This window comes from Betta splendens, chromosome 15 (genome assembly GCF_900634795.4).
Source record: "Betta splendens chromosome 15, fBetSpl5.4, whole genome shotgun sequence".
Lineage (NCBI taxonomy): Eukaryota > Metazoa > Chordata > Actinopteri > Anabantiformes > Osphronemidae > Betta > Betta splendens.
In genome coordinates, this window is record NC_040895.2 from 175,068 (window position 1) to 188,782 (window position 13,715).

Sequence of the window (13,715 nt, forward strand, 5' to 3'; positions counted from 1 at the left end):
GTCGACGGGGGCCACCCCCCCAACCCAGGGCCGAATGCCCCAACCAGAGCGAGCGCCCCCGGCGGGCAGCCGACGGGACGCCGGGGCCCCACCGCAGGGGGAAACGCGACGACCCCGCTCCCCAACCCCGAACCCGAACCACTGTCCTTAGATCCAAACTTTACCCCCTCCCCATCCCCTAACCCTAACCACTGTCCTTTATTATATCCAAACTTTTTATTACCTTCCCCCTCCCTCATCCCCTAATCCTAACCACCCCCCTCATCCCATTCCCTAACCCCAACCATCTTCTTTTCCATTCATATTTGTCTACATTAGAGCAGCCACTGGATGGGATGTACGTAATTTTATGTAGTTGAACGTCCTTTACCCATGAGGGAGTACAGCAAAATGATTATCTCCACTATACATCACAGGCACTTATTAAACAAGTTTTGACTATTTTACTATATTTATTCTCCTGGGTTATGTGTACACGTATGCATGTAGTTGTGAGATGTGTGTGTATATGTGTATATGTATGTGTGTACATATGTTACTGTGTGTGTGTGTGCGTGTGCGGGCCAGCAAGCATGAATGATGGATAGAATGCTTGTGGTCGAGTGCACACATAATCCAGGTATCCTACATGAATTTCTCTTGAAATGAAATTACCTTTTACTAATGCATGGTGTGTTTTTTATAAAATTTTAGATATCTGCAATGATGTTGTGAGGTTTTTATCTAATTATTTATTATGTGTTCCTGTATATGCATGACCTCTATTTACTAATGCACTTTTTTCCGCACTGATGGCACTTTTGATTGTGGAGATCCTCAAACCCAGACACTCCTCCCTCGGACTGGTAGGGAGATGCTGCTGAGATGCTTGCCTCTCTCTCCCTCTCATGACCACTGGACAAACATCTAAAACAAATAAAATTACAAAATATTAGGCTCAACCACAGAGCATAAATAGATGGGATCAAGTCCTCAGGCCTCTGTTAGTGCAGACCCCTGTTGCCAGCGCAAACAGATCCACATCGTGGTGAAATTGTAGAATTATTTGCCCCTATCCTAACCCCTAACCCCCTAACCCTAACCCTAACCCTTCACTTGGACAAAGAGACCTCAAGTGAAAGGGGAGAAAGGGAGGAGGAGCAATGTGGACCACACGACTGCAGCCCGGATAAAACCGAGCACACTGTGCGGCCACGTAGCACAGTCTCAACACAGGTTCACAGTAGGGGACAACACACAGCGACTGCGTTCCCCCCTCCTCCGACGGACATCACAACTACACGCACCTTGCAAAAGCGATCGCCAATCATACCACATCCTATCACCACTAGGACAACAGCCACAATGACACAGCAAGGGACAGACTGGTCACCACTGAGGAGTGAAGAGGAAACTGGGCAACTCAGCTCTCCCTCGCCTCCTGCTGGGGCCTGGGGACCTGCTTCGGAACCAGCTTCCCCCAAAGAACAGAGAGCGCCAAGAACATTCACCGCCACACACACAACCCTCCCGCAGTCCCCTCCTCCTCCCCCTTGGACCCCCTGTTTTACAAACTCACCTGACCACAGCTTGGACCTCTCAGGACATGAACTGGAAATGAAGCGGGATGGTCCTAGGATCAAATCAACAACCATGGGCCAACACATGCAGTGGGACTCTGGACAGACTCCAACTACAACTAAAAAACTGGAAAGAGCAGTCCAGAGCCAACTAGTGTTGAGTGATCCATCAAACCTAAAGCTCACACCACACATACCAACACGCAGACCCACCAGACATATTAACACTAATAACAAACTGCAGAACTGGAGTCTCAGTGTGGGGAAAAAATGGCTTTTAATAGGGGACTCGAATTTGGCCAAACTGCCACCATTCAAAGTGCCGGACCTCCAGGTAGACAGCTACCCAGGGGCCACGTTCAGGCACGCTGAGGCCCTGATGAGCAAAGCCACCTGCTCCACCACAGTGGAGAAGGTGGTACTGTCGTTTGGCATTAATAACAGGGCTCAAAAGGTCAAGCAAACCTCTACTAAACAGCTCCAAGCGGCAATCAGAGCCACAAAGCTTCGCTTTCCACAGGCTGAAGTCTGGGTCCCTCTGGTGAACTACTCCCCAGCGCTTCCCCTGAAAGAAAGAAACAACCTGCTGACATTAAATATGTATTTGACAAAAAATTGTCAGTACATACCTGAGCTGCCCAGGGCAAAGTTCAAAACAGGAGATGACAATATCCACTGGACTCCAGAAACGGCCCGCCAGATGCTGCAACATTGGTGTAACCACATAAACTCAAAGTCCCCATAAGCTTGCCGGTACAAGAGGGGAACAAAAATGTTATGATTCTGGCCAAAAAATTCAAACCCACGCACTCACAACTTACCTTGTTAAATAGGGGACTCACCTTCATCCCCACCAGGGGAATCAACCGGAACATCAAAGAACAGGCGAAATGGGACATCCAACAGTATCACAGGAGACTGAAGTTGGCCGTCTATTTCTGAGGCAGGGGAAATCAGAAACCGCCACCTTTCACTCCCGAATCTGACTGGACTCCACCCAAGGGCACACTGCCACCTGAAATCACTGCCCTTACTGCAGCTGATAAGGATCATTTCGATCAGAGCTTCCAGATGTGCCGGGTCAAGCACAACCTCTGCGCAGATGAAGCCCAGGCCTTAGAAGAGCTCAGAGACAATAAACACATAGTTATCAAACCAGCCGATAAGGGAAGTGTGATTGTGATCATGGACAGGGAACAGTACTTGTGGGAGGGATATAGACAGCTTAACAACAGAACCTACTACACCAAGCTGGACAGGCCCATCTATCCGGACACCATACCCCTGGTGGACAAAATAATTCACACCCTGCAAGAAAAGAAATTTATTACGGTTAAACAGAAAAAATATTTACTTACCGACACAGAACCTAGAGCGAGGTTATTTTATATGCTCCCCAAAATCCACAAGGATCCGGCAAAATGGAGCAAACCATTCGAAAATATTTGGACCACTTCCTCAATCCGCTCTCCACCATGCACCCCAGCTACATTAAGGACACTTACAGCTTCGTACAAACAGTGACGAGACTACAGGTTCCACAAGACGCCATGTTGTTTACAATGGACATTGACAACCTGTACACAAACATAGACATCAAAGAAGGCATACTAGCAGTCAAAAACTGTTTTCAAAGGAATCCAAACAAAAAGAGGCCTGACAAAGAGCTTCTACAGTTACTAGAGATTAACCTGACCAAAAATGATTTTGAGTTTAATGGGGAACACTTCCTACAAATAAAGGGCACAGCCATGGGAAAGAAATTCGCACCAGCATATGCCAACATTTTTATGGCAGAGTGGGAGACCGGAGCACTTGCTGGGTGCCACAAAAAGCCTCTCCACTATTTCCGTTACCTGGACGACATCTGGGGTGTGTGGACCCACTCACAGCAGGATTTTGAAGAGTTTTTGCACACGCTTAACCATCACAACAGCTCCATCACACTAAAATCAACCACCAACCACACAACAGTAGACTTTCTGGACACAACTACGTTCAAAGGAAAAGACTTCAACAAGACAAACCGACTCGATGCTAAGGTTTTTTTTAAAGACACCGACACACATGCTCTGCTCCACAGAACTAGCTTCCATCCCAGACACACATACGCGGGATTAATCAAATCACAGCTGCTTAGATTTAGAAGAATATGTAGTCACTGGGAGGACTTTATGGTGGCAACGAGAACTCTGTTTACGGCGCTGAGGAATAGAGGTTATCCTCGATCCTTCCTCAGAAGGTGCTTTAAGACCTTTGAGCAGATGAAACCGCTCACGGACTCCAGAATCCTCCCGTTTGTCACTACATACTCTCCTTCCACGGTCAAACTGGTCAGACAGGTCAAGACAAATTTCACACGCACAATCTTACACACGGCCATTCTCCCAGAGCACAGGATTATAGCAGCATTCAGAAAAAACAGAAATTTGCAGGATTACTTGGTGAGAGCTAAAATCAGGCCACTGCAGGCCACAACGGAAAAAGGATATGTTAGTTTTTTTAAACAAAAGGAGTGGGTCCACAGTACAGACAGGAACACAGTTTATAAGGTGGAGGTGAGAGGCAATCCTCGTAGTAGGAACTGTGTCTATTTGGTCATATGCACGTCCTGTGGAGTACAGTATGTTGGGGAGACATGTAACACGCCGCTCACCAGATTCACCCAACACAGACACAGCATACTGAAACAAAAAAAGACCCACACCCACTTCGTCCAACATTTTCTACGCCACGGATGGGATGCTGTAAAGGCCACAGTTTTACAGGCCAATCCCAGGTGGTCACAGAGTCAGAGGCGTAAGGCGGAGAGGGTGTGGATCCACAAATTGGACACACAATTTCCTCGGGGCCTGAATGAGAAATAGCAGGGCCTTCACTGGGCATGGGGATGGCCTGTGCATGGACTTCTGTCGCCGGCTCTTGGCGATGGAATTCCTTTCCCTCTCCCTAACCCTAACCCTAACCCTCCACCTCCACCTTTTCTGGGCCCTAAACCCAACCGTTCATGGGGGACCCTAAAACCAAGGGGATGTCGGTGGCCAGCCCTAACCCTAACCAATTATTCATGGATTTAATTTGGGATGAATTACATATACATAAAAGGAGAAAAATAGGAAAAGGTCAAATAAATAAATAATTGGGATGGTAAAAATAATTAAAATTGGGTTGGGGATGCCATTAAATTACATTGTGGGAGCATTAAAAAGTAACCGGGATGTAAGGGGTTAACAGAAGCGAAACTCAAGGGCAAAGACGAAACTAAATACAGCGAGCACATTTTTAAGCCGACAGGCGAGGTTATAAAGCTCGGAGCGCACACAGAGAGCTCATTTCTGCTTTGACCATCGAAGGGACAACATCTATCTGGTCACTGCTCAAAGGTTTTTTTTCATTTGTGCCCATCCTGAAGAAGACCTTTATTGGTCGAAACGTCGACTGGGCACTTTTTGTTTTTGGATTTAATTAGAAGTTAATTAAAACTCTGGATAATTTTCACGGTTTTTATTTTGAGTTATTTTCATTATAAATTCATTAAATAACAATTAAAAACACATTAAAAACACAAACTTCGGGTACGTTTTGGAGTTTAGTTTATTTTTGTTTAAAAACTATTAAAAGCACAGACAGTGCACGCTTTGGATTTTATTTTATTTTCATTTAAAAACTATTAAAAGCACAAACGGTGCACGTTTTGGATTTTAATTCATTTCCATCATTGAATGTTTTGTTTGGGTTTATTAGTATATATCAAAGGCGACACCAGTGATGAGCCACAGGGCTCAAAATGAGTGGACCGAGGTCCGATACGGGAAGAGGGGGCGCCGTCCTCCCATGACCTCGGGTGAACTACAGTGGGGGTACAGGATGGGAACAGGAGCCCGGGGGATGGACTGTGCAGCTCCGGGGCCCTGGAAAAAACAGGGACCCCGTTCTCACCCTCCTCCTAACCCCACAAGGAAAATTTAAACAGTAAAAGGCAAATTAAGAATCACTAAAAAGTACAAGTACAGGGAATACAAGGGATTAATTGAAAATAAAACCTCAAGAGGCAAAGTAAAATCAAGTGGGAACAAACTTTTTTAAACAGCGTCAGGGGGCGGGCTATAAAAGGGGCACAGAACAGCCCAAGCTCTCATTTCTGCTCTGACCACCGCCCAGTGCAGATGGAAGCACAACAGCTCAACACTGCCTGAATATTGTGCCCAGCCTGAAGAAGACCTCGTTGGGGTCGAAACGTCGTTTTTGGGCACATTATAATTTCATATCACATTTTATTTAGTACTTTTATATAAAAACATTTTTTTTACAACACACATTTAAAAGAACTAAATATTATTGAAAAACAGAACTAAAAACAGTTGGAGTTCATTTTTTTATTTAGTAAAACACAAGTTGTGGCTTTATTTGGATTGTTTACACATGATTTACATTTGTTAAAAAAAACAACGGAGATTTATTTATTTGAAAACATAATTACCAATTCATTTATTTTTTATCAAATATATAACAAAGCAGAAAATATTGCGAATGAGCCACAACTGGACCGAGGTCCGCTATGGGCGGCGGGGACGTGGTCCAGAAGTGACCTTTGAGAACCCACGGTGGGGGGGCAGGAGGGGAGCAGGGGCCTGGGGGATGGACCGTGCAATGTCGGGACCCTGGAAAGGGGATACCCGTTTTCACCCTCCTCCTAACCCTAACCCTGACCCTAACCTTTTAGTTACTTCTGGCACTAACTCTAATTTTTTGTACAGTGAAGTTATGGGCAATACATATGAAATGTGGATTGGAACCAAAGATATATAGAACAAGCCTTAATTGGGAAAAGTGAAATTTTATTTAAAATAGGGATTAAGGGGAATAAAAAGTGATCAGGATATAAAGGGGGAACAGATACGGAACGTCAAAAAGTAGTTGGGAAATAGGGATGGACAGTAACGAAACGTTAAAAAGTAACTGGGATACAAGGAGTTAACAAAAGTGAAACTTACCTATAAAAGCCACAGCAGAGGAAAGCTCATTTCTGTTCTGACCAGCGAGCAGGCAACACATGCTTCACTGCCTAAGGCCTGTTTTTCATTTGTTTGGTGCCCTTCCCTGAAGAAGACCTTAAGAGGTTGAAACGTCGGACGTACGGGCACATTTTAGTTTATTTAATATCCACTTATTGGATTTGGATTTTTGATTTATAAAAAAAAAAAAAAAACCATTCAACATTTTTTTATTTTATTTACCTGTTTCTATAAATAATTTTTTTTTTTTTAAAAAAACTGACTTTATTCAATATTTCATTTTTGAAAAAAGGAAAAAACACAATCAGTCACAGTTTGATTTTCTCATTTGACTTACCTGGTTAAAAACACATAAATAATCAAAATAAGCACAGTGCTGCTGTTTCAGTTCATTTTTATTTTTATTGATATATAACAAAGCCTACATTTGCCATGAGTCACAGGACTCATGAGGAGTGGACCGAGGTCCGGTATGGCAGGAGAGGACGTCATCCTCTTGGGACCTCAGGTAATCCGCAGTGGGGGAATAGGAGGGAGGCAGGGAGCCAGGCGATGGACCGTGCAGCTCAGGGGTCCTGGAGAAGAAGACCCCGCACTTACCTTTTTCCCTAACCCTAACCCTGTGGGACATTTTGGACCATCATTAAAAAGCACTATGCTTTTCCCACCATAAACCTTTAAATATATTAATCTTGATCCATAGATTTATTGAACACTAAAGCACCATGTCACCCATTAGTTATTACTGTGTTTAGAAATGAAGAAATAAGTCATGCATCACTTTACCAATTTCATTTTTAAAGTATTTCTTTTCCACTGTGGTTTGGTTTCATCTGGTGAAAAAACATTCATCTGTAAAATATATGCTGAATCAGACAAGACTCAAGGCACAGCCAAACACTAACTCTGGGTTGTGTCCTGAACACAGTGCAGGTGGTGTTCGATGTTCCACCGTGACTTCATATTTCTTACGACCTATTGGACAGGGAAGCTATCTGTAGAGTAACACATTTCTGCTAAACTCAGGTTTACACAGAGCATCTTGGAGCATTTGAACCAACACATGTTGCTCCATTTTAAGTATACGTTTTAAATGACCATACATGTCAAAAACCATTTGGAATGTATTAACACCACACTTGTTCACACCTTCTTTTGATATTTACCTGCAATGAATCTATAATTAGTTTCAAATTAGTCAGTGTCTGATTAAAAGTACTTATTTACTACTTGCTTACTTTCAAAATAATAGACTCATTAAGACTGCTTGGACTCGTCGAACAGATACAAACAAAAGACTGAAACGTCCACATTTATTTTGACAACATATGTACATGACAAGTGCAGCCCTCAGAAAGGAAAACAGCTAAACATTTAAACGTATCAGTTGTACAAAATAGAGGGAACAAGAACAAAACAATTGGGTGTGCCTTTAAAACTAAATGGCTTAAGACCACATAACTACCACTAAACCTTACCAAAGCCAAGATAGCCTTTCAAGGCTGTCTCCATTAGACTTTTAAAGTCTGTCTCATCACCTATACCCCTTGGTAGGTACAGACTTTGGCTGCACGGGGACGCGTAGGGTAGGCGTCTCTCTCCTGGGTTCTGGTCGTAAAACAGTATCGTGCATTCCTGTTCGAACCCTAATGGTGGTATGCAGTCTGCTCCAGTGACGAAAACCAAAGTATCCTCCAAGGAAAAGTCGATTCCACCCTCTTTTAACATGAAAGGCGAAATAATTATTTCACTTCTACATCATCAGCATTTCCTCTCTTGACAAGGTGAAACGCCATGTCTTCTCTTACTTCAAGGAAATCAATGAAATACTCATGGCAAAAAATAAAATTGACAGCACAGGACACAAACCTATGAAATAGCATCCTTTTACTGTAGCACGCACTCGAAAAATGGTAAGTACAACCAACAGAAAAGAAACATTTCTGCTAGAGGAAATCAAGAAATCAAGGACTGTCTTGTCTTATGTGTATGTAATGGATAAATAAGATTAAGAAGTATATCTAATCACGTTGTACTTCAAGAAGCCACTATTGCCAGTAAAATATTGTGTCCTCCTCTCTATCACGGTTGTTGCTGCCCTCTGGACTCCAAACCACTTGCAGGAGTGCCCCCAGGTCTGCTGCTGTCAACTTCTCGGTTGTGGATGTGCATACATACACCATATACATACAGATTTATACACAAACAGTGACAGCACTAGGTTTTTAAGTTTGTTGATTCCAGAAACACCAGTATTGACACACATTCTCGAAACATGCAAAAGGGAGCCTAGATGTGTAATATGTGATACTATGTTAGATTGGCAACCTGGGAGTAACCATCCTCATGACTGTTTTTTTAGCTGAGATAAGGCCGCTCCAGCCACTGCTGCTGCTTCAGCCTCTGCAGCCGCTCCAGTGTCACATATAGACAACAACACACACCTACAGGAAACTTTTACTCCACAAGGGTAGTGTCTGAAACACAGGAAGTATTTACAAATGCCACAGAGTAACTATGAAACCCAAGACCTTCTCACTGTGGGGTAGCAGTAATAAGCACTAACCGTGTCCCTGTGATGAGCAGCTGTCCATAAATTTGCCACTAAAACGGATTTCAAAAGCAGACGGAGCTCAACATGCTCAAGAATGTGGAGATGACTGGACTTCAGGAAGAACCGCCTGTCCCCTTCCCCATCACAAATCAACAATAACACAGTGCCTACCATGGACTCAGGTTCCTAGGGTCCACATTCTCACAGGACCTGAAGTGGGCCCCCCACACTGTCCACAATAAGACCCAACAGAGGTTGTACCTACTGAGACAGCTCAGGAAGTTCAACCTGCCCCAGGGGCTGCTCTATACTTCTATACTGCCATCATCCAGTCTGTCCTCTGCTCCTCCATCACTGTGTGGTTTTGGTTCAGCCACCAAACTGGACAGACATAGACTGCAGCGGGTGGTCTAGTCTGACTGAACTCCCTTCCATTGTACAGACGTACCAGGCCAGAGTCAGAAAACAGGCAACAAGCATCCCTGCTGACCCCACACACCCCACACACAAACTATTTAAACTCCCTCCCTCTGGCAGGCGTCCCAGAGCTATAGTTACTAGAACCACTAGACACAGAGTCAGCTTCTTGCCCCAGGCTGTTTGAGCTGAACTATCGAGTCACATAGAAAAAAGACTAAAACGTGTGCACTGCAATTTTTAATTTATCCCATTTTATTTTACTATTTTGATTCTAATAACTTATGTAAATAGGTGTAAACAATCAATGTTTGGGTATAAAAAGATGGAGTCAGACCGGATGCAATTCCTTGTTTGTCCTGTGCAGACCTGGAGAATAAGACTGATTCTGATTCTAAAAGTCCAAATTGGGGATATTCTCTGTGTTAACAATGTTAGTGGGAGACGGTCCAGGTCAGTGTGTGCTGGGATGGACCACCAGCTGAGTGGGTATTGTTATTGCCTATCTAATGTACCCTGTTAAAGCAGGTGCCATGTCAGTGCCTTCTTTACGTGGTCTGCAAGTGACTTAGCAGAGCTTTTCATGTGGTACATATCTCCTTACACGGAGGTCTGGAGCTCCAGAGCTGATGCCATTAAGTGCCTTATCTAACCCCCTGAATTTTGTGAGCCTTTTCCATAATGAAGAATAGGCCGGTCAGCTGTTGTCCTCTCAGCACACAGAGAGGCAAAGTGTCATACTCCTCCAAAGGCAGGTGGCTGTGGTTCTTTGTAGGTGCAATGTGATGCACTTCAAAAGTCAAAGAAAGTGCTCATATGACAGAATACTATCAATATTTTTTACAGTAAATCAAAAGCACCTTATGACTTCTCAGGTCACAGGTAACATATATGACATATCAAAATTTTTATGAAAGCAAGGAGATGAGCTATTAGGAACAACCTTGCTGAAAAGAACTCCACTGAATGGCAATGCACAATATAACACAGCTTGTTGATTTATGTTAAACTGTATGGTTCACTATTCTTATACATGGGTGAATAATGCAAATATCACATGACAATCTACAGTGAAAGCCTATTTAGAATTAAGACTGAAAAAACCTGTTACTTTGTTTAGGGAATTATGCAGTTACTGCCACAAGAGTGCAAAAACAAAGCCAACAACATCAGTATTGTTGTATACAATTACAAAGGCTAATGTAAACTGGTTATCATACAGACCAAACACCAAAGCCTTCTATTGACTAAAGAAGAGATTTAAGTAAGTTTTAACAAACATGTATGCAGGCATTTATAGTAAATTTTATATTTAATTTGTGCAGCCACTGGCGTTCTGGCTGCACAAATTAAATATGAATGAATATAGAAGAATATTAAAAATAATACATGACTTCCTCGTTATGTTTGTGTACTTTACAATCCATTGAACGTTGAAGTTGTTTACATGTTTTGGTGGATCGAGGAGTTAAAAAAAAGAAGAAGAAGACGAATGTCTAAAATTTAACGCACTTAAGACGCACTATATATTAAATAAAGCCAAAGAAAACCGAACTCTTTACACTGTTGTTATCACACGGAAATATAGCGATGGAAACATTTGTTTGGCTAACGTTAGTTAGCTACGTACACTAACTAGCTATCGAATAACGTATTTTTTCTAAAACTTTTTAGTCACGACTTCACACGTGTAACTTTTAAACTAGACAGGATCGGGAGAAATTTAGCACTATTATGACGAAGCTGTACTATACCCGAGTGGTTTGTTGTGACCTCTACTACCGGATTTAACTCGTCACGACAGCTAATTACACTTTATGGCAATAACTACGGCAACGCGTAAGGGACAAAATATCAGGCACATTGAACGAAAACAACGGACGTATCCAATAGAGTCCCCATAGAGAGAAATATGAAGACGTACAAAAGACATACAATACTGAACACAGCGGCAATTTTTCTAGGTACACTTGCGCACAGTTTTTGAAGGAACTTGGCTGTTGGTTTGACATCTTGGGAGAACTAACCACAGATGATCCTGGTGGTCATTAGCACCTGTTTGTTATAATTGGTTGATCAGACTATAATCAATATAATCTGACTATAATTCTACAAAGTCCCTGACTTTGTGCAAGGTTTGAAGGCAAAAAGTAGTAACACCAAAGCTTCTTTGTTTCCAGCATTTTTTCACACCTGCCCAAAACTTTTGAATAGTACTGTATGTTTGAGAATTGTTTTTAAAAATGTTAGTAGACACACGTTTATTAATGTAGCCTGTAAAGCAGTAGTTTTTACTGAATTAGTTATCCTGAAGGAATTCTGTGGGGTGTATTCATTCACAAATACTGTGTGAATTTAATTAATGACTTTCCCTCAAATTTACGAGATGTAAATATAATATAACATGTGTTATGAAACCTTACTATATATATTTCAAAAAGTAAATTTAGGTCTTCTGCTGGCCAAGAGTGAGTGATAAAGAGTTCTGCTTTTGCCATTGTTGTTGCTGATGTTGGGGCACCTCATCTGTATAATCTGTTATTAACAGAATTATTATTAAGGTCCCACATGCTCAGACAAAGGAGGTACTGCGGCCTGCATGTAAAGTCCTCATCCTGATAGTAGTGAGTGAGAACAAAGAGATTTCAAATCTCAGCGCCAAAACCAGGCGCCAGGCTGGGGACCCATACCTGGCTCCCCCGCTGACATCCAACTCCCGCTGACACAAGCGACAAACGGCGGAGAAACTTGGACGTCAGCCGGAAGAACTTGGACGTCAGCCGTCCTGATTGGACCAAACAATAGGACGGGCGTGACCAAAAACACGGTTATAAAAGTCGCCGTGACCAAAGACTCGACCCTTGTTCTTTCCGACCCTGTCCCGTTTCCCCTTGTTCTCTTCGACCCGCTCACTGCCCCACCTGGAGCTTCCCTCTGCACGCCTGGAACCTCCACCGCAGCCAGCAGCTGAACCAACGGAAACGCCTTCCACGCCGCCCACGGAAGCCCCCCCCAAACCCGGGCGGGCGGAGGGTGGTCTCAGGAGGAGGGACCGAATCCCCCCCGACAAGGCAGACAAGCAGGGTGGGTGGAGGGAGGACTGGAGGAGGGTCAAAACGAGAGTCCACAAAACCGAAACACAAAGTCCATGATTGGGAAAACACAGAGTCCAGGGATTCCCTCACGAGGGTGGTGGCAGGAGAGTCCACCACGACGGCTGGCGGGGTCCGGGAGGACAGAGCCCAGCCCAGCCCCCCCCGACGGAGATGTACTGGGGATCCCAGGGTCGCGGCGGACGACGACGGCAGAGACCACGCCATCGTCGCGGCAGGAGGGGACGTACCCCAGGCGAACGGCCGTGACCGTGGCGGGGTCAAGACGGACGGCGCCGAAGGAGGCAGCGCCATCCAACCAGCAGGAGGCGCCGAGGGCGAGGCCACCAGTCCGGCAGCAGAACCAGAGGTGAGGGCTGAACCAGAGATGAAGGCAGACGTGGAGACATGGCCGGAGCCGGACCACCAGGAACCGATGCAGATGCGGCCGGAGCCGAGCCGCCAGGAACCGATGCAGATGCGGCCGGAGCCGAGCTGCCAGGGGCTGAGACGAGCGTGGCCGGGACCGGACCGCCAGGGGCTGAGACGAGCGTGGCCGGGACCGGACCACCAGGGGCTGAGACGAGCGTGGCCGGGACCGGACCACCAGGAGCTGAGGCAGATGCGATCTGTGCCAGATCAACCGGAACCGCTGCAAACGCGGCCAGCGCTGGACCACCAGGAGCTGCACCTGCACACAAGCTGCGGCCTCCGAGGAGCCGACGGTGGCTGGAGCGACTTGGCATGGAGGTCGGCAGGGACAGGAACCGCAGCAGGAGTTGCGACCGGCGCAACCTCCTCCTAAAGGTCCGCGGGAGCTGCAGCGGGCGCGACCTCCTCCTGGAGGTCCGCGGGAGCTGCAGCGGGCGCGTCCTCCTCCTGGAGGTCCGCGGGAGCTGCAGCGGGCGCGTCCTCCTCCTGGAGGTCCGCGGGAGCTGCAGCGGGCGCGACCTCCTCCTGGAGGTCCGCGGGAGCTGCAGCGGGCGCGTCCTCCTCCTGGAGGTCCGCGGGAGCTGCAGCGGGCGCGACCTCCTCCTGGAGGTCCGCGGGAACCGCGGCAGCAACTCCAGCTGGCGCG